The sequence below is a fragment of the Pelodiscus sinensis genome, chromosome 16, assembly GCF_049634645.1.
Source record: "Pelodiscus sinensis isolate JC-2024 chromosome 16, ASM4963464v1, whole genome shotgun sequence".
NCBI lineage: Eukaryota > Metazoa > Chordata > Testudines > Trionychidae > Pelodiscus > Pelodiscus sinensis.
The window spans coordinates 33,456,662-33,476,777 of NC_134726.1; the positions used below are offsets into that span (position 1 = coordinate 33,456,662).

At 50.9% G+C, this 20,116-nt stretch overlaps 1 protein-coding gene across 4 annotated transcripts in view; it reads right to left on the bottom strand.

Moving 5' to 3' along the window:
- The window catches only part of RAI1 (retinoic acid induced 1), a 162,452-nt gene extending 149,616 nt beyond the window's left edge, over positions 1 to 12,836 (bottom strand). For all 4 annotated transcript variants that reach the window (XR_012896197.1, XR_012896196.1, XM_075899745.1 and 1 more), the window contains exon 1: positions 12,531 to 12,836. The gene's annotated coding sequence lies outside the window, so the exon portion shown is untranslated. The remainder of the gene's footprint in view (positions 1 to 12,530) is intronic.
- Between the last annotated feature and the right edge of the window lie 7,280 nt (positions 12,837 to 20,116).

The following is a 20,116-nucleotide window of genomic DNA, read 5'->3' on the forward strand; positions in this document are numbered from 1 at the left end:
GTCTGTGGTGCCCGGCCAGGCAGGTAGCTGCCTTCGCTGCTCACCTGATCCCCCTGCAACAAGAAGAGCCATCCGCCGACATTCCACCAGCCAGTCCCGGGTCACGCCCCCTAGTTTGAAAACCCCTGGTATAGAGAGAAGGGCAAAAGGAGAAGGTAGCTCTGAGGGGTGTGTTTCCAGGAAGGGATCTGCACTCCGGCATGAGGGGCAGTCACAACAGCCAGGCCAAAGCAAGTCGGATGGAACAGCTGACTGGCACAAGTGTGTCGCTAGGCTGATCGGAGAAACAGCATCTGTCCGTCACCAGCCAAGTGGATCAGTTAATTTGTGCAGCTGCCTCCCATCTCTCTCGGTTTCTTTCATCACTGCTAGAATCACTATAATGGGCCTTTCATTCCCTCATGTCTCCCTTTCTTTTTAGCCTCTTCTTCCAGCCAAGCAGCACAGAAGAAAGTGCCCAAGTGGGTTCCCGGCTTTAGGCCAAAGAGCTGGAACAGCCGCACGTTGAGCGGTGGTTTGCAGAACAGCAGCCTAAGGTGACAGGGCTGCCCCATGCTGAAAAGGATGAACCGTCTTTTAAAGGTCACTATGGACCTCCCCAGCGGACAGAAATGAGCCTCACTGAGCCTCAAAAGACTGACAGGTCGAGTGGTGCCCATTTTTCATACGGCTTCGATAACTACCACCAATAATATAGCTGGCGGCCTGTTTCCCTGGTAGTAGCGAATGGAGAGCAGTCAAGACAGGAGGAAGTGACCATAGTGCAGCCCAACAAGGCCCAGGCCTGTACTAGCATTTAACATGGAGGTCTAGCCCTTGCAAACTACATGTTCCAGCATGCAATGCTCCAACCGGCTCTAGGTAAAGGTCCCTTGGCTCAAGACAGAGCACTGAATGCTTGGATATCCGTTCTCTGTGGGTGGCACTGCAGTGCTGAAGATAGAAATTCTGCAGTTGGCTACCTGATTTTGCAAAGCCCTTTGTTAGTGGTTCACTTTCCCTCCACTGGGCAAAGTGTGCTGGTTTTGGGAGGATCCTGTGTAATGCTGTCTGGGCAGGTTACTGCTGTAATCAAATATGAAAACACAGGAGTGCTGGGCTGACAGGGGGCTGGTTTGATTTCCTGGCCCAAGTGACACAAACATTGTACCTGAGTCAAATGACAAGGTGCATCTTCCCTTGTTTGTCAAAAATCAAGCGCAAATAAATGAACAGTCAACTAAAACCACCCACCACAAACTTACAGAAAGGCCACACAGACTTGTCCAGAGCGGAATCCAGTCTGTTAGACCTCCATCAAGAACTACTGCACCATGTCTGACTCTCAGAGGTTTTGTGATCACACAGACACTTCCTGGTAGCCAAACAATTCCTCTGGCTGTGACCTCTCTGGTGATGGAGGCAGGTCTGCCACCCAAGTCCTGCCTTTTCTACGTCTGCTGTTTTGTCACCATCAGTGAGTGGAGGGGCAGATGCTACTTCAGTGAGTGCATGAGCACCTTCAGCACCATTTTGAACGTCCTAAAGAGAGAGCAAGCATTTTCTGGTTTGGTTCACAATCTTTTGTTCCTCCGGCAGCAACGCCCCTCAGGGTGGGTTATGATGTATGACACTGATGTGAACAGTATAGTTAAGTTTGGGCTGCTTGCCAGCAATTCTTTTCCACTTGCAAAAGGGGTAATTCCTCAGCATTTTGTCCTAGTAATTCTCCTTCTTTAGTTTCCTGGTGTTCTGCTCTTTTGAAGGTGTTTCAGCATACATGCTTATTGGGTCAAGAAGTTGTCTACAGCAGATGAAGGCATTATGGTTTTAGTCCTGTAACTCCTAAGGACATGTCTTCTCAACCAGCCAGACTGACAGGCAGCGATCGATCCAGCAGGGTTTGATTTATCGTGTCTAGTGATGCGATAAATCGACCGCCGAGCACTCTCCCATCGACTCCAGTAATCCACCGGAGCAAGAAGCATACATGGAGTTGACATGGAGTTACCGCAGTGAGTTGATTTAACTACATCAACTTCAGCTACGTTACTCATGCTGCTAAAGTTGCATAACTTACGATCGACGGCCCACAATGGTGTGACTAGACCTAAATCTCAGAACTGGTGATCCCAATAAAGCCTTGTGAGATGCGTTTGCATGAAAACTGGTCCAAATATTTCTGTTTGTACCAACTTTTTATGACTATGCATAGTAAGGCCTTGGCATAAGGCAGCGTTTCCCAAACTATGGGCCACAGCCCGGTACCGGGCCACGGGTAAAAAATACCGGGCCTCAGCATGGCTGCCAGGAGGGGAGCAGAGAGGGGTAGGCTGGGAGGAGGTGGGAGGGCGGGGAGAACTGGCCGCCAGGAAGCAGGTGGACAGCGGAAGCAGGGTTGGGGCAGCGGGGCTGTCCGGTGGAGATCAGAGAGGGCAGGTAGCGGAACCAGAGCTGGCTGGGGACGGGGACGGGGGGGGGGGGGAAGCAGTCGGGGGAGATCAGGAGGAGGAGGAGGACAGGAGAACCAACTTCCGGAAGCAGGGCTGTATGGGGGCAGTGGGACTGGTGGGGGGGGGGGGTCGTCGTTGGGGGAGCAGCGCTGACTGGGGGAGATTGGGTGGGGGGACCAGCCTCTGGAAGCAGGGCTGAACAGGGGCAGCTGGACTGGGGAGATCGGGAGAAGTGTGTGTGGGGGAGTGGGACTGACCCAGGCACATGTAGACCCGGGCACACGAATGAGTCCGGCCCCAGGGATTCCATTTTGCCTCCCCATCCCCTGCACATACCCTCCCTCCAGTAGTTGCGAACTGCCTGGCTGGTAGACACACTCACCCAGTATGAGCACCTCTACCAGCCAGGCAGTTCGCAGCTAAGGACTGAGACACCTAATTATAAAACTTACCTAATTAGAAAATACCAGACATTTTATATGTCTGGTAATTTCTCAATTTATTTCCCGGACAAAACCCTCCAATACCGGACTGTCCAGTACAAAACCGGACACCTGGAAACCCTACTCCTCCTTGCACCCTCCCTCCTACCAGATACCCTACCCCCAATCTGCTTCTGCTCCCGCCTCCTGGAGTGCCCATGCAGCCCCGGGTCCCGCAAGCCCTGGCCCCAGCTAGGTGGAGGATGCAGCTGGATGAAACACTGAAAATGTATTCATTTTTCATTCTTTTTTTATATGCGTTTATATTTTGGGGCTGCAAAAAACAGTACTAAAAAAAAACCAGGTTCTAACTAAAGTAAAAAGTTTGGGAAACCCTGATCTAGCCAGCTTTCTATCTATCTTACAGTCCATTTATCCAATCCATATTCCCTTAACTTGCTGGCAAGAATACTATGGGTGACTGTATAAAAAGCTTTGCTAACGCTGGTACTGGGGGCTTTGGGAGGACCAGAAAAAACTTTTCTGAATATTCATCATTTGCTTAATGAATATACAAATGAATGTTACCAGTCCTCCAAAAGCTCTTGAATGGATTTACTGGTCCCCCGTGTCAAAAAGTTTGGGAATCCCTGGCATAAGGCATCAGGAAGAATTGTTGAAATTTGCCATTCATGAATTGAGGGCCAACTCTGCTGTTAACTCATCTGGAATGCCAAACTATCTTTTTATGATGTGGGACTGCTTTGCTACTGGAAGCGTAGTGCCACAGACCAAGTTTTTGAAAAGTTGAGTAATCCACTAATAAAAAGGTAATTGTCCTCATTTAGCTCCCACGGACACCAGCTTTGGACTAAAAGCAACCAGGAATTTCACCGTGGCTTCAATGGCTTTTTTTGCATTCTTTTAGTTGTGTTTATTGTTGTTCACAGCCATCTTGGACTGCTCTTACACTTCTTGCAAGTAGGGATGGGGGATTATGCTTAGTGCTTACAGTTTCCTTTTTCACCTCTTCTGGCAGTGCCCTCTGGAAAGGCCAAATCAGATAAGAAAGTGATACTACACCCAATCAAGGCTCACAGGTGGGCGGGCGGGGAATCAGCTTCTTTCGAAAGAAAAATAAAATCAATGGAAAAGCTTCGGACGATGGGAAATCATGCCGGAGAGATGAAAAGCATCCCAAAACCAGTGGGTTCTCCAGATGTCCCTTGCGGTAGGAATGCCCGAATGGACTAACCTCAGCAATAACGTGGTGGCTATGATGTTTGCATAATCAACTCATAATCACTGTCCATTACAAATGGTGCCTTTAATCCTAGGCTCTCTCAGCCTTGCAATAGTGAGTAGCTCCCACCAACCTTGGCTTCCACATGGGGAAACTGAGGCACGGTGCTGCTAACTTAGTCATCCTCAGTGACAGCGTGAGTCAGCAGGAAAAGCAGAGAGCAGAACCCTGGCAGCCTGATGCTGTGACCATTAGACAAGACTGCCCATGCTTTGAGATCTCAGCAGATGATTGGCAATCTGGCTGAATTTCCCCTCTGGGAAACCAGTTCAGCACCTCACAAAGCTCCATCTCTGGTCTCTCTCTCTAGATTGAGTTCTCGCTCTGCTACCAGATGGGCCCACGTCCTCGCCACCGTTGCCTGTGGCCCCTCCTCTGCCCTGGGCAGCGGAGACGGTCACCAGGGGCTGCCAGATTTCCCTCCACGTCCCACAGGGCCCTTCGCCACTGTGACACGAGCGGCTTGCGTCAGCGCCGCCATGGCTGGAAACAGCAGGGCTGACAATGACATTTGCTGCCGCGCGGCTGACATTGAACTCAGCCAGTCAGAACATCGGGTGTCTTGCTGGCAGGAGCAACGTCTCGGCTTCAACACCGCCAGCCAGCGCGGGGACAGGGGAGGGAGGGGAATGAAAAAAGCAGAAGCGGCAGCCAGACAGCTGCCTCCTCCTCCTCCTTTTGTGCAGAAATGTGTTTTTGTTTGTCAGTCAAACAGTCTGTTTCCCCCTTCTTCACAGGCCAATTGTTTCTGCTGCCGCGAGATAAGGGATTGAAAAGGGCTATATTTTGATGGTTCTGAATCTGAGACCTCAGAATTGGAGGGTAGACATAGAGGGGGAGGAGATTCATGTTCAAATTGTCCTTCCCCCCCACCTCCTGCCTGGAAGCTGCTTCTGCCTCCCAGCTCTCCTGCTATTTAATCGCCACGTCTCTGGTGCGCCCAGGAGGTTTATGCAGCTTCGTCCTTTTTGCACCAGCTGCCGAGAAGAGTCCTTCTGTCACCTCACTGGTCTCGCGCCCCGGCTCCTCCCTCCGTTCTCCCACTGAAAAACAACAGCAGAGCGTGGCTAGACCCTCCCTCCCTCAAATGTTGCATCAGAGGATGAGACCCTGGTATGGCTATGCCACCATGCAGGTTTTGCACAGGAAGAGTGCAAGAAGGTCAGAGCCCACAATGGGCGTGGAGAGTAAATGGAGACGTGGAAAGAAAACTAGTTGGGAGGAACAAGACTTCATCCCATAAAGATCAGGACTCGCAAAAGCACAGGACAATGAAATGCTCTGTCGCGGGCCAAGTTCAGCTGAAGGGAGCATAACACATCACGGCTGCTTCCCCCAAAATTAACATGGGCGATTTTTAGGCTGATTACACTGACTTTCTGCGATTGCCCCAACCTCTCATCTCTTCACAGAGACCCACCCACGTCTGTATTACTGGTATAAAATACATTATATATGGTACAGGCGCACTCAAAAGACCCAGTCGGGACCCAGGCTCGCGGTGCTGGACTCAGAACTAGGGATGTTAAATTTAGATGAATTGGCTAGTCGAATAGTTGATGCAATTTGCATCGACTATTTGATTAGTCAATAAGGGTGCCTCCGCCTCTGACGTGTAGCAACAGTCCTGGGAGCAGCTGCTACACTTCAAAGGCAAAAGTGCTGCAGGGGATTCAGGCAGCCCCCCGCTGACCGGAGGTGGCCTGCAGTGTTTCAAAGTGGCAGTGCCACATGGAGCCCGGAGTCAGCTGGGGACTCTGGGTCCCCAGCTGACCCGGGCTCCACGCAGCACTGCCGCTTTGAACCACCCGTTCCTCTTCCCCTCCCCCCGGCCTTGCTGCCTCTTTCTGATAGAGGCAGCAAGGGGGAGGGGGAACCCCTAGTCAACTACTTGTTCACATCCCTACTCCAAACAGACACAGATAAATAGAGTCCCTGCTCTGGAGACCTTCCAGCTGACACTGGACCTTGTGGGGATCCGTCACTGCTGCGAAGGTCCCCAGCAAAAGTCCCTTTGCTCCTGTAGACTGGTCAGATCTTGTTTAATTATCCAGTGCTCAGGAACAGAGGGAGGGCTTTGCCTCCCATCCTCGGGGGATCACAGCCTGGAAGGGGCCAGAGCCGTTCATATCCAGCTCCTAAGCCTTTCAGAGCTCAGGCTTGAGGAGAGAGATTCACTCAATTAATTTTGCTTTGGCAAAAAGTCCATTTTTATTGCTATTTCATGCCTTCCGTATAGATTTTCTCTGCTCGTCTCCCAGGGATAATAAAACCCGACTCGTTCTTCTGACAAGAAGTCTCACACTCCCGCTCTCGTCGGGCTGTTGTGTCCCCCACCTATGCGTGTACACTTAAAGGCAAAGCGTTGTCATGGAAAGACAAAAATGACTCACACAGCTAATCTGCGAGCCGAGCCTATCATCCCCTCAGCTCTCACACGAGGACACCCAAACTTGGTGACGTCAAGAGCTGCCCTGCCAACATCAGGATGGCCTAGAATGGGGTCATTCTATCTGAGGATGGCCTGGCCTGGGAGACCAGTCCTAGCAGGCCAGGCTCCATCCTGCTTCAAATCAAGACGGCCAAGGGCCTGCGGGAATCTGTAGCATCCATGGGTCACTCCCACACTACATGTGATGGTCACGCGGGCTGCATTCGACTCCTAGTCTACACTTCGGCTATCTTTGCTCCACCTGGCTGTGCTGGATTTCTACCTTACACCTCGGGCTCTACTGACCACTGCTGACACACAGGAGCCACAGAGCAAGTGCCATTGTTTACCTGGGGGAGGATCCATAGTGCATGTGTTCTTATGCTGGGAACAGGGCTGGCCCCAAGAATGGGGAGAGTTGCAGGCCATGTGTGGGCTGGAGAAGAAGGGAAAGGAAGCAGGATGGCCAAAGTGGACCTGTCCTTTAGCTAGCCCACACCTGCCCTGGAAATCCCTCTTGGGACCATTACTGCAGGGGTGCAATTTAAGGGCATCCCTCAGCGTTGCCCTTATCTGCATTAGGGAAACATAAACGGTCTCGCTCTCTCTGCTTCTGTGGCCTGTAGGTGGTGTTGTCGCTTACCTGAATGGAAAGCGGGGGTGGGACTAGGATTGTAAAGGAGTAGTAAAGTATATGATTAACCAATAAGCCTAAACTTATTGGTTAATCTTCTCAACTATTCGCATCCCCCCCTCCCTTTGCTGCCTCTGTATCAGAGGTAGCAGCGCAGGATGGCAGGCAGATGGTCTGCGAGGGGAGCTGGTTTTTAAACTGGCTCCCATTTCAGAGGGGCTCCCGCTTGGCACCCCACGCTGCTGCCTCTTTATCAGAGGCAGCAATGCGGGGTGGCAAGGGGCTCCCCAGGAGTGGGGCTGGATTGCACTGGCTCCTGGCCCTGCCCTGGGGGGACTATAAAATAGTCGAGTAACGGCTAAGAATTCATGCAGTTACTTGACTATTCAATTACCTGCTACCTAACATCCCTAGGTGGGACTGCACCAACATGGCAGTGTCTTCACACGCCGGGTAAATGACCACCCAAGGTGCAAGGCACTGGGGAGCTGGGTGTCAGCTGCTGATATGGATGAGATGATGTCAGCTGAAGTGAAGTCATGCAGTCTGTGTTTCCCTGCTGTAACTGTATGTTGGATAGAGCTAAGCGAGGCTATAGGCATAACCTGGCAGCAGGACCTAGCTGAAAACACCGGGACTGATTCTGCAGTCACTTATTCTGGCATAAATCAGGAGTAGCTCCAATGGAGTTAATGGGGAAATATCTGTACAAACCCTGCCAAGGCCCTGACTACTGGGGGGAAGGGAATGTTTTGCACAAACAGAGCTATGTCAGCACAGCTGCATTCAATGCAAACCTTTAACACAGATGTGCGGTCCTGGTTCGAAACAGGGCTGGTATAGACTGAGCTAGAGTGAGAGGGGAATCAAGCCCAGCAGGTGAGGGTCTGAAAGATGATGGTACATTATAAGACGTAAAAGTTTGAGAAAAACAATTTTTTTTTGCCTTTTTTTCCCCATCTAACCTGCCTCCCCTCTCTCTCCTCCCCACTCCTTTTCCAAACCAGGTCGCTGTTGCACATTGGTCTGTGAATGCACAAGCTGGGCATGCAGCACCCGCAGCACCAGGAAACCCACAGATGGGTCTGCTCCTGCAGGTGTGGCTGCAACTGACAAAAGTTTTAAAGGTGGCTTATGATGCAACAGGGGAAAGTGATAAGAGTGAGCCAAACCCATGAGAATAAAAACCTGGTTAACTGAAACTCTTGGGTCTGGAGGTTGGTTCTTGGCATGTCGCATAGGGCACAGCGTCACAGGGCTTTGAAGAGTTGACATATGTGAAGCTGAAGCCTGTTTCCACCAGTTTAAGTAAACGAAACCTCTAGCATCCCAAAGGTTTGGGTGTTTCCACTGACCAGTAAATGAGAAGGATTTACAGCTCACCTTCCCTTGTCTAACAGCCAAACACTAGGGCTGTGTCTACATTGGCACCCCTTTCCGGAAAAGGGATGCTAATGAGACACTTCGGAATTGCAAATTCCGTGGGGGATTTAAATATCCCCTGCGGCATTTGCATTTACATGGCTGCCGCTTTTTTCCGGCTCGGGGTTCTTCCGGAAAAGGGTTTATTTTCCGGAAAATCGTGTCTAGACTGGCGCTTTTCTCCGGCATAACCCCGAGCCGGAAAAAAGCGGCAGCCATGTAAATGCAAATGCCGCGGGGGATATTTAAATCCCCCACGGAATTTGCAATTCCGAAGTGTCTCATTAGCATCCCTTTTCCGGAAAGGGATGCCAATGTAGACGTAGCCTAGGTGGTTACAAAGATGTAATTTCACTAGGGATGGTCCTGAAGGTAAAGCCTGAATCTAAACAGGCCTGCATTTTGGAGAAGTTTGGGTCTGAATCCAAACTTCATGGCTGAGCCCTGTCTGGAGAGGAACTGAAACCCAGCTCTGAATCTCCCCAAATCTGAACCTAACATTTACAACTCAGAACAAGGTTTAATGCAGGAGAAAAGATTGGTTTTGCAGATAACAATTGAGGGCCCAACTTCAAGGATAAGCCTCTAGACCGGGGTGGGCAATAATTTTTGCCCAGGGGCCACTTCAAAAAATTTTGAAGTAGCCCCGGGCCACCCTGGAAGGGGCGGGGCCTAAGCAGGAAGAGGTGGGGCTGCCCCACCCCCAGACCAAGATTGGTTTGAGGGTGGGGGAGCCCCTTTGCCCCCCCTTCCCACTAGGCACCCATACCCTGGAAGAGGCTTGGCACGCTCCCCCATCTCCAGGCCAATCAGGGCCTGGGGAGCGCGGGAAGCCTCCTCCGCTCTCCCCCTGGCCTGCGAGCAGCGCACAGCGCTTCAAAGCACCATGTGCTCCTGGCAGGGCGGGAGGAGGCTTCGCGCGCTCCCCCACCGCAGGCCAATTAAGGCTTGGGGCCAGGGGAGCAGTCGGGCCTCCACGGGCCGGATCCATCTGCTTGGCGGTCCAAATCCAGCCCGCAGAGGCCCTTTGGCCCACCCCTGCTCTAGACTGCCTTCTTCCAGCCTGGGGCTTCCCCCACTTGGGTTCTGGCGCCAGTTTGTTGGAGAAATCAAAATGTAAATGGACCCAGTTACTCAATCTGTGGTTTAGACACAATGGGTGGTGCGGACTTTTGGGAGAGGTAACCCATTTGCCTGAGTGCCAGGTTTGTGTGTGATAATGGGGCCTCTTAAAAATTAATAGACAGCAGGTTTAAAACAACGGAATTATTTCTTCACACAAGTACACTCAACTTGTGGAACTCCTTGCCAGAGGATGTTGTGAAGGCCAGGACTTTACCAGGGTTCAAAAAAGAGCTAGATACATTCATGGAGGATAATTCCATCAATGGCCAGGATGGGTAGGAATGGTGTCCCTAGCTTCTGTTTGTAAGAGGCTGGAAATGGATGACAAGAGAGGGATCATTGGGCTAGACAGACCTTTGGTCTGAACCAGTATGGCTGTTTCTGTGTTACACATTTGAGAGCAGCTGCCCTGCCTATATGAACCCAGAAACTATTTCCTGAGGCTGTGGATTCTAAAGGGGAGAACTGTGTGTATTTCTAACAATACATCTTAGGGGTGAGATACTGGACACCAGTCCCCAGCAAGGGTGGTCTCTTCATGAGACAAGGCTAGTACCCGTAATAGTCCTGTAACTAAATTCCTAATTTCGCTATATTCTACTTCTCTACATTTCCCCACGTAGCTTCAAGTGGGTGTTGGATTCTTCATTTTCTGTTGTGAACAACTCATGTCCCACTCCAGAGGAAGCTGCATTTCAAAGCAATTTGCAGGCCTCCTAGACAAAAGGCAGTAGTAGAGAAACATTCAGTTGTTATCATATCATGAGGCTGCTATTTTTAAAGCCCCTGTCTCAGTGTAGTTGGGTCATCCTTCCGTCAGTGGGAGATTCAATGGGTAGGAGAGAACCTATCATAAAACAGGCCCTATTCCCCATTTTTACTGGCTGCTTAGTTTCCTTTTCTAACCCATCCCCCAACATAGCTCAGGCTGCATTTTCATCAGCCTTTGGTGCAATGACTGAGTGGTTAAGGCAGGACTACAATCCTGCAGGTTTGCATTTGAGTCTCCCTTGCGCTCACACTGAAAAGGTCACCTCCAGGTCACCCAGCTGCAAAATGGAGACCCAGACCATCACGATAGGGCAGTCAAAGGTGGTGAGGCTGAAGCTGGCTACCTCTCCTGCTTTCCTCCACCACGCTTGGCTGAGACACAGACATGCCTTAACCACATCAGCCCAATGAGGGGGAACTCTGATTGGTATAAACCAGGGAAGTCCAGTGGATAGGAGCAGGAAATCAGAACTACTGGATTTTAGATTTATCTCTGCAGTGAGACCCTGGGCATAACCGCTCCTGTCCCTCGGCTTTCCCATCTGTAAAATGGGGAGAACAATGTTTTTATCCCTACGTGCAGCATGCCTTGCGAACAATAAATGAGAATGAAAATCCTTCCTGCTACAGATCAGCACACGACCCAAGAGCCGAACACGACTCCCAGACAATCCCCCTCCATCACCACAGCAAGGAGGCATTGTTCTAGCACAACAACAATGGTTCTGTTCAGATGTGGGGGGGGGGGGGGGGAGAGCTGTATCCTTGCTCCTCACAAATTGGCCCTTTTACAGGTCACGCTAAAGACACAGATGTGCAACAGGCAGCGGCTGCCAGGCACTGACGGGTCTTTGCAGCTGACTCTAAGCAGGACCAATTGGATCAGCCCTCTGAGAGGCCCTGCACCTTTGGGGGCCCCTATGTGATCATACACCATGACCCTAGGAGCCCAAGCCATCCTGCCCCAGGCTTCTGGGACACTCCCCTAGCCAGAGACCCCTCTCCAAATCAAGCTGAGTACATGGCACCATTCTGAGCAGTCAGAAGAGGCCATGTGGCCGGTGGGCAGGTTGCTTGGCAGCAGGGGACTGCTACGAAGGGGGCAGCTAGGGCTGCAGCCTTTTGCAAGGAAGGGCTTGATGGAGTTTCAGGGGCGTCTGCCCAGGCAGCAGGGAGCAAACAGACACCCCAGCAGTTCCCCTGCTCTGACGTCAATGAAAGGCTCCGACAGGTCCCCGACGTCAGCCAAGATGTATTGCAAGCAGATGGAAAGCCCTTGAAAAGTCTATTCCTCGCCGAAAAGGAACAATATACGGTGTCTCCTTCAGGCTGCCTGGTGCAGGGGGCCGTGGACTCGCCACGCAAAGGCCTCATGGCTCCGGCTGCCTTTTAGGGCCGAGCATTTCCACCAGAGCTGCTCCCACAGCAGGCGTGCCGCTGCAAAATCTGCTCCAGCCCGAGGCGAGCAGCAGAAGAGGTAGCCTGGGCTGCCAGGCCGGGGCTCCGCAAACCTGAGTGTAGAGGGCAAAGTTCTGCCTGGGGGTCCCGCAGGGGGTGGGTTAGAGTCTCCCTGCGCTGGCCCCGGTCACTGCAGCCGGCGGCAGAGAGCCGCTCCTGCTGGCGAGCCGGAAGGCTCCGCTCCCCAGGAGCCAGGCACGGGCAGATGCCGGGTTAGGCCGGGGGCGGGGGAGAAGCACACACAGAAGTGCAGCGCCTGGAAAGTTGGCAGCCGCGCCGGCCACCGCAGCTTGGGAACCCCCGCGGGCCTGGGAGCGCAAGCCCCGGGGCGGAGTCACTTCCAGCCTGGGGCCCCGGAGCCGAGCCGCGGAGGGAGGCAGGGGCTCCGCCGGAGCCAGAGCAGCGGTCCCCGCCCGGCCGCCTCCTCCGCCAGCCCGGCCCGGAGACCCAGCGCACCCGCGGGCCTCGCCTCCCCGGGGAGCTGCCGCGGCCGCAGCCCCGTGCGCTCCGCTCCGGGCTCCGCCGCTCTTACCTCGCTTCACCGCCGGCGCCGAGCGGGGCAGCCGGGCCGGGGGCTCCTCCGGTGCCCGTCCATGGGAGCGCCCCCCGCGGCCGGGTTTCCTCTCCCCCGGGGGCGCGGCGAGTCCAGCGGGCAGCTCAGGGACGGCGCCCCCCGGGCTTGGCTCCGCTCCGCCGCCGCTCCGCCTGCAGCCCAGCGCGCTCCGGCGCGGGTGTCAATGGCAGCCAGATCCCACTTCGCACAGGAAGGGCGAGCGGGCGAGGAGGGGGGGAGAAGAAACTTAGAGGCATGGCTGGATGCTGTCGGAAGTGCACGCTCATGTTTCCCTCCGGGGAAATCCAGGTGTTCTGCCCGGGCCGACAGCCCCATCTGCCGGCCGCCCACGTGGGCCTGCCCGCGGGTGCGTGGCTGGTTTGCAAAGCCGCCCGCGGGTCGGAACCGGCCGGGCCCGCCCGCTGCGTGCATGGGCTACAAGCGCAGACCATGAGCGAGCCCCTCAAGGGGGCCGGGGCTGGACTCGGGAAAGCCAAACTTGGAGACAGGGGCATTGTGCTGAGGCGCCTGTTGGAACGGAGGTGGCTGGCTCCAGCTGCTTGGAAAGCTGCCTCTCGGTGGCAGTTTTGCAGCTTTCCGAGTCCAGCATGGGGAAGGAGGGGTCTCACAGCTCGTGTGTGGCCAGGAGCCTCCGATGGAAGGTGTCATAAAGTGCCCGGCTAGGTAATAAGTCCACCACTTTATGCAGTCACCATTTTGCAGTCATCCACCCTGGCTTCAATCCTCTATCCAAAAGCATGGTGAAATGAAGGAGAATCTCCATTAGCAGAGCAGGGGCCTGGGAGATCGATCTAGGCCAGGGGTCTCCAAACTTTTCAGCCCGAGGGCCGCATTAACTATCAAACAGCAGTTCGGGGGCCGACTACACACTTGAGGTCCAAATAAAAAACAATCAAAACATGGATGTTGTTTTTAATTATTTATTTAATGTTATTTTATTCAGTTATTATTTAATAACACATTGATACACTACACATGAACACCTGTATTAGTGTGAATGGTGAAATTGTTTCCTGGATGCCAAAATAGCAGACATTTCTGGCTTTGCGAATCCGTTTCTCCCAGAAGGGGGGGGGGCTTTTCCCCCTGCTCTCCCCTTCCTCTGCACGCTGTCCTCCCCTCCTGCTTGCCACCGCTCACTCCTTCCCCCCCCCCCTGGGCGGAAGGGGTCACCTTTTTAAAGTTCCCGCCGGGGTTCACGTTCCCCCGCACGTCGCCGGGCGGGCGTTACCACCACCGCCCATCCTGCCCCCTGATTGGCCGGCTGCCCTGTCAGTCTGGGCGGGGGAACGCCGCCCGTGCTAACCCCCGCCCCCTGCGCCGTTTGCCGCCGCGCGGCCGCTTGTCAGCAGAGCGGCCCGCTTCTCCTGCCCCGGCGCGGCGTGAGTACACGCCGCACACCCCTGACAGGGCCCCCCCCCCCCCCGCGGCAAGAAGGGCCCGTTCGGCGGTGCCCCAGGGACGGTCTCCACGGGCCGGATGAGAGGGCCTCGCGGGCCGCATCCGGCCCGCGGGCCGTAGTTTGGAGACCCCTGATCTAGGCCATTAAGAAAAGGCTTCTGCGGGGAGTGGCAGGACCACCAGCAACACTTTAGCTTGAGACCCAGAATTATAAACTGGTAACTGAGTGGCAAGACCAAATGGCATTTGCCTAGGTTGGCCTAGTAACTGACAGTTGCGAATCTTGGCATGGAGTCATTTTGAAGGAAATGGGGTGCAGTGGGAAGGCAGGGTGGAGGAAGCACAGTAAGTGAAGAAAATTGCTTGTAGCCAGCCTTAGTCGTGGTATCCAACCTGTTCTGAAGCCACTATAGCGGCTACTGCTGTAGCAAACTAGCCACATTATTCTGGAAAATGTAGATAATTTTGTGAGCCAACTAGCCACACTCAACTGGACAAATAGCCACATGTGTTGGATACCAGGGGTCTAATGCTTATTTTGTATTTTCCTTTCCATGGAGTATTTTTGCTCATTCTTTTATGTTTAGTGTCTGCAGTGAGTTAACGGGTTGCATGCCAGAGCGAGGGTAGCAACGTACACTAAAAGAACTTTATATCTTTACATTAAGCTACACTGCTGTTAGGCCCATAGTAAACATCTATTCTTTGTTGGACTTGTCTGCTAATACCCCAGTGTTTGCATTAACCCGAATGAAAATTCCATTAGCCCCCCGCAGACCGCTCCCTTCCTTCGGCCAAAGCAGGCTGTAGGAAGGGGGGGCTCTACCGCAGGGATGGTGTGTCTCTAAAGCGTGACACCCTGGGCCTCCGTCTTGACAGGCCTTTTGATGATACAGTAATATCAAAGTTTCATCATAATCATGATTGGGACCTTGAAAGGGGGCCCTCAAGGAATTAATAGTCCTTTGGGTGATATAGTTTCTCCCCAGTCACGTGGCTACTGCTTTTACAACCACATTTTCTTATTCAAACACGTATTTTCCTCTCTATGTTTTTGCAAAAGCCCTCCACAAAAAAAGGGGGAAGGTGCCTATGCTCGGAGAGGAAAGAGTGAGACACAGAGGCTGTTTTTCCTCTATTAGTTACAGCCATTGTAGTCCTTGGCTTGATGGAGGGTGAACCATTCGTAGACAGGTATAATTTTCAAGTTGATGATTTCCAGGCTTTGAATAAGAACCTAGCAATTGCCATACAGGGATCCATCAAGTATAGTGTGTTGTCTGTGACAGTGGCCTAGAACCAGTTGTGGGATATTTACCCTCTTAAGAAAATGTTCCTTCCATCCCCTAGGAGTTAGAGCTTGGCTTATACATGGGGGCCTATATCTTTTGCAAAGCTCTTATTTATCTTTCTGATATTTACTATTATAATTCTGGATAGTCTTGTTATCTATACACAAGTCCAATCCTTTTTTTCGAATGCTACTTAACTGTTGGCCTCAGTGGTGATATGTGGCAATGAGTTCCACTGGCTAATTGTAGGGTGCATGAAAAAGTATTTCCTTTGAGCAATGTAAAATTGCTGCCTCTTGATTTCCTCAAAGGTCTCCTCTCATATATACGTTACATTTATATCCCACCTATTAGCCCCAAAGATCCAAGAGGTTTTTTTTTTTTTTTTTAAATAAAAGCACCAGTCATGTGGTCTTACAAGCTGTTTTGGATTCGAGTAGTTCCATAGAAGTCAATGGGTTTGCTTGTGTGAAAAAGTATTATTCCTAGGAGTAAAAGGTTCCAAGCTCTGTTCTACATGTATTTCAGAAACAATGAAAAATATTTAAAGAAACAATCAGGGTTGCCAAGTGTAAGAGTAAGAAAATTAAAATCTAAGGGCATTGGGAATCTTCAGTTGCCCACATAATAGTGCCCATCTTTTCTTAGTTCTGTGTTTTAACAGTGCCTAGCACAATGAGTCCCTGATCCAGACTGAGGGACCTGGCAACCTACCACAATGCAACATAAGTGAGACTAATAAATAACACGTTATTCTGATCAAAAACAAAGTAATGCGTATTTCATCATAGCACAACAAACTTTCATCCCCATTATGAATCTTTCCTATCTTGATTTCTATAACTGTTTTCTTTCTAGGAATACTGTTGAATGGGAAATATAAGATAACATATTCTTGTCACCTTTGGCCTGAGCGTTTAGCCAACTTTAGGGACCTCGCTGGGTTTTTCTGTTAGGAGGAAAGTTTGATCATATGTGTGTTTGTAAATTGACATTGGATGTTTTTGGCTGACTTAATTGCTATTTCTTTGAAGATGTACAATATACAGTACAGTAAAATTGTGGATATATTTTATATGAGCTTGTATTTGAAGTTAATATGGTATCAATATGTACATACAAAATGTTGCATTTTGAGATTGCTGATGAAGGAATGGTTTTTATTTTGGGTCAATGAGAGAGAAGGTTGTGGTATACGCGAATGTATGCATATGCAGTTCTAAGCCGGAATAACATGTTTCTATTTATCACTTAAGCCATGTTGGATTCTTGGTATCCTTAACTTTTCCTTTCCTTGTTTTTCAGAATTTTAGTTTTTCTAAGTGATGTGAGAGTAAAGACATTTCTGTTGCTTAGTGACCTTAACTGGTTCTTTAAACAAAGTTATTTTGATTTTGGAATTTCCCAGATTTTATTTTTTATTTTTAAGCATCTTTCATTTTTTTTCTTGTGTGTTGCCAAAGCTGAAGCTATCATTTAGAAATGTTAACTAAATGGAATAGAGGGGTCAGACGGTTAAATTAAAGAAGTGAGCAGAGCTGTCCGAGCTAATAAGGGCTGCCAACCTACCACGATAATCCCCTAGCAGCTTTGAAATTGGAATGAAATGACTCCGACAGTGAAAATGCCCTGTCCACAAGCAACTCACCACCCCAGTAGCTTTGCTTTGGTCTCTGAAAGACCTTGTTTTTAATAGGGGCCATCATCAAATATATTCTGGGTTTTTTCTTTTTCCTGACTGCTTCAGAGGCAGAAAGCCTTGTCTAATCTTCCAGCACCATTTCTAAGACATTTTCCTACTTCTGCCCTTGGAAACAGCCTCTTTCACCAGCTAGTATCCCAGTCTACCTTTGGCTCTATCTGCCTAACGAGGTAGATAGAGGGGTACAGAGTTAGAGTTTGTCTTCACTGTAGAGTTATCCTAGATACTCACGTGTTGCTGCTTACCTACCTCCTTGCCACATACCAGACCTTTTCACCAGTATTCTCTGTAAGCTGAGCACTCGGGCGGCCACCCAGCAGAGATTCAGGTGCTGCCCAGCTCACTGGCAGAGCATCCACAGCTGCCCATAGCATGTGTTTCTGTTGGTGGCACACATCTGCACATGCCTCAGTGCACATAACAAAATTTATCCCGCACATGGATGGAAAAAAAATAGAGGGAACATTGCTTCTTACCTACCTGCAGTGGTGCTTTCAACCCAGGTGCCTGGTCTAACTGGGGCTATAGACTTGAGCTTGGGTAATGCTTTCACTTCTGCTCCATTTTACAATGTGGATGCTGGTGGGAGAACTAGAGGTGCAGGAAATCCAAGCCTAGCGCCCAGGGTCCCAGCTGCTGGCCCCATGTGCTGGAGGCTCTACTGACAGCCCTATGCAACAGGTTCCCAGCTGCTGCCCTGCCGGCCCCGCACACTGGGTTACTGGCTGCATGCTGGGGTCCCAGTTGGGACCCCAGCCTGGACCCATGCCCAGGTCCTGGCTGCTGCCCCCACATGCCTGGACTTTGCTCCTGACCTCAGCTGGTGGACAAGAGTAAGGGGGCTTAGTAGTGCCACTTTTAAAAACTCTCCCATGCCACTGGATGCTGGCTAACGTGCAGATAGTCCTCTGGTGCCTTCCCACAATTCCCTGCGTATGCCTCGCAGGGCAGACAAGTTCTTGGAGAATTTCCTCGGCAGCAGAGAGAGGCATCGGGCATGCCCACCAACGTCCTAGCCCCCCACATGGGGAAGCGCATGGAGTGAGAACACAGGATCTTGGGTCGGACTGTGCTGTGGGGCCGCTCACCCGGCAGCCAGGCAGGGCTAATCCTGGAGCTGCTCAGTTGGGCGCTTGGAGACACTTGGAGGAGGAACATCAGTATGGTGCTTTGGGCCATTGCTGTGCGTTTGAAGAGAGACTTTCCCAGCATGGCAGAGTTGGGCTCTGGCAGTAGCAGAACCACAGCTAACCTCTCTCACCAAGCCTCTCTCTCCCGTGATTGCTGTGGCCACTTGTGGGCAGAGAGTCACTTCCAAGGGAGATCCCTTGCTGGTTTTATTCAGGGTCTGAGGGATGAACTGCTACCCCCATCGTTGAATTGGGATCTGGGGGAACGAGGAGATAAAATCTCATAGGAATAACTCAGAGGGGCAGCCAAATCAGATGGTGTCTGTGCCAAAGAATATAGGGACACACATCAGACATTGGGAAAGGTAACACCCATAAACCTGTAGGGGAACACTTTAAATTCCCTGGACTTTCAGTAACGGATTCAGAAGGAGCCACCCTTCTACAAAGGAATTTCAAAACCCTGATTACAAAGGGAGACAGCTGACCTGGAATTCATGTACAAATTCAATACAATCAATTTAGGACTGAAGAAGGATCTTAACTGGTTAACGCACTACAAAGGCAATTTCCCCTTTCATGATATCCGCATTTCCACATCAACTGCTGTGAATGAGCCACTTCCACCCTGATTAGCTCATTAGCTTCATTTACACAAGTACCCTCATTCTTTTGATGTCTATCTCCATATATACGTATATATATTCTCTGTAACTCCACTCCTATTCATCTGATGAAGTGGGTTTTACCCATGAAAGCTTATGCCCTAATAAATCTGTTGGTCTCTAAGGATGCATCTACACAGTAGTGCAAATTGCATAGCTTATTTTGAAATTTGGCGCTGTCTACACAGCACTTATTTTGAAATAAATTGCTATTCCGACATCTTCCTTATTCCTCGTGCAACGAAGTTTACAGGAAGCCAAAATAAGCCGCCCATTATTTCAAATGTATTTCGAAATAATGGGCATGCTGTTAAGATGCGAACAACACTATTTTGGGTTAACGTCCATTATCCCGAAATAGTGCCGCTGTGTAGACATACCCTAAGGTGCCACAGGATGCCTCGTTGTTTTCATAGAAACAGAGCAGTAGCAAAGCTGGTAGATCCTATAGAACAAATAACCATCTAGCAACTAGCAGTAGTCTCAGAAATCTGGGGTCTAACACACAAAGTGTGTGTGTTGTGTCATGGACACACTAAGTCAAAGCCCCGGAGTCCTTCCTTCCTCCTCCTTTGAGCCTGGCCTCAGGGCCAGCTTTGCAATTTACAAGGCTCCCAGAGAAGGTGGGTTTGGATGGTGAGTTCACTCCTTCCCGGAGGGGGACGGAGCAATAAAACAAGTCAAGGCTATTGAGGGCCCCAAGCCTGCACTTGTGCATTAGGTGGCTCCTGCTGTGTAGCCAAGTAGATTTTCCTAGGTTTGGGAGTTAAACTCAGAGAGGAGGGAGATAGGAACCTGATAAGATTATAGCACAGGAGGGCCCCAACTGAGCCAACGTGCATTTGAGTTTCACTAAATTTCAGAGGCTCCAATATGTTTTCAGATTAAAGCAGCTCCAAGCCGCTCCCCCACAAAGGCAGGTCAGTGCAGGAAGCGCTGTGCATGGAGAGAGGCTGCAGGCACCAGATTTGTTTGACTTTCTTGTTATTTTGCTTAAAAAAAACAACCCCACCACCACACCAAGAAAGGAAAGAGCTTTAATAAGCCCAGAAGATGTCACCATAGTAACAGAAATCAGAGCCACTCCAAGGATTCTGCCGCCTGGGAAGGAGATAAAATGTTTTCTATCGATCGCTGTCGGGAAAGTCACTGTTGATAAGCCATCCGAAGCGAAATGGGAGCAGACACAGGAAAACGGGAGCTCTTCAAATGACTCTCCAGATGCTCCCGCAATCTCCCCCGCTTTGCCGTTTGGGGCCAGAGGGAATCAAACGCTCCTATGTAGCAAGAAGATTTCCGGTTCTCCTGCTTTGCTGTCTGTGTTTCCGTGTCCCTGGGTGGGTGTTTGTGCGAG